At 53.7% G+C, this 1,325-nt stretch overlaps 1 long non-coding RNA gene across 1 annotated transcript; it reads right to left on the reverse strand.

The window, feature by feature from the left end:
- Positions 1 to 110: 110 nt before the first annotated feature.
- On the reverse strand, positions 111 to 839 carry LOC121963349. The gene is made up of 3 exons (XR_006107235.1): positions 689 to 839; positions 460 to 615; positions 111 to 326 (listed from the first exon to the last, which is right to left on the reverse strand). It is a non-coding gene; the product is annotated as an uncharacterized LOC121963349 (long non-coding RNA).
- Positions 840 to 1,325: the final 486 nt, after the last annotated feature.

The raw sequence follows: 1,325 nt of genomic DNA on the forward strand, positions 1-1,325 counted from the left end.
TCTGATCAATAAATCTGATCAATGAATCTGATCAATGAATCTGATCAGAGACGTGATCAGGTGACAGAGCTGCTGCTGAGTCAGCTGATCCCTTTTGATTCTCACCGGCTGTCTCTTCTTCGGTGGTAGCAGCGGAGCAGGAGGCAGCTCAGGTGAGGGGGCGGGGCCTGGCCTCTCTGTGTCCAGGTGTGTGTGTGACAGCAGGTGGGCGGTCTCCAGCTCTCGCCGCCGGCTGCTGAGCCGCCCTCTCAGGTTCAAAGGTCGAGGGTAGAACACATCTGCTGACTCAGCGCTGTACGACGAGCACACCTGGAGGTACTGAGCGACTGAGGACAGACAGGTGTGGAGACAGACAGGTGTGGAGACAGACAGGTGGACAGAGACATGTCACAGTCAGCAGTGCAGTGCAATTTGAGGTTTGCTGAGGACAAGGGGGCTTTGGGGCCAGGCTGGCCTCACTTTGTCTTTTCTTCTCTGGGAGGGGAGGGGGCGTCTTGCTGGGGGACAGGGGGGAGGACAGTGTCTCATCAGGGTCAATGCCATCGTGGGCGGGGCTCAGTTGTTGGAGGGCGGAGTCAAAGCCAAATGAAGACTGGACCTGAGAGGCGGAACTTCCTGTTCAGGACAGAGGACAGGAGTCAGGACAAGAGGACAGAGAGACATACAGGCAGCTCAGGTGTCTCCTCACCTGCGGCACGTGTCTTCTCTGGCAGCGCAGGAGGGACAGAGGACGACTGCAGGAGCGGAGGGAGAAACTCCGAGGAGGACAGGTCAGTGTGGAGGAAGGCATAGTCTGGATCGTCCTCTGAGGGGACAGAGAGACAGACAGAGAGAGAGACAGACAGAGAGACAGACAGAGAGACAGACAGAGAGACAGACAGAGAGAGAGACAGACAGAGAGACAGACAGAGACAGAAAATATCAGACATAATGACGATAATAATAATAATGTGTGTGTATGTGCGTGCGTGTGCGTGCGTGTGTGTGTTTGTGTGTGGGTGTGTAACTGACAGGAAATGATGTCACTAACAGCTTTTGCTGTTGACTGGAAATGTGCATGTGTGTGCGTGTGTGTGTGTGCGTGTGTGTGTGCGTGTGTGTTTGTGTGCGTGTGTGTGTGTTTGTGTGTGTGTGCATCTGTGTGCGTGTGTGTGTGTTTGTGTGTGTGTGTCCAGTAGGAGGCAGCAGTGAAACAGGAAAAGACAGCAAACACTACTTCCTGTTTCTGTCAACTGACAGGAAATGATGTCACTAACAGCTTTTGCTGTTGACTGGAAATGTGCATGTGTGTGCGTGTGTGTGTGTGCGTGTGTGTGTGTGTGTGT

Source organism: Plectropomus leopardus, unplaced genomic scaffold (assembly GCF_008729295.1).
Source record: "Plectropomus leopardus isolate mb unplaced genomic scaffold, YSFRI_Pleo_2.0 unplaced_scaffold1094, whole genome shotgun sequence".
Taxonomy (NCBI): Eukaryota; Metazoa; Chordata; class Actinopteri; order Perciformes; family Serranidae; genus Plectropomus; species Plectropomus leopardus.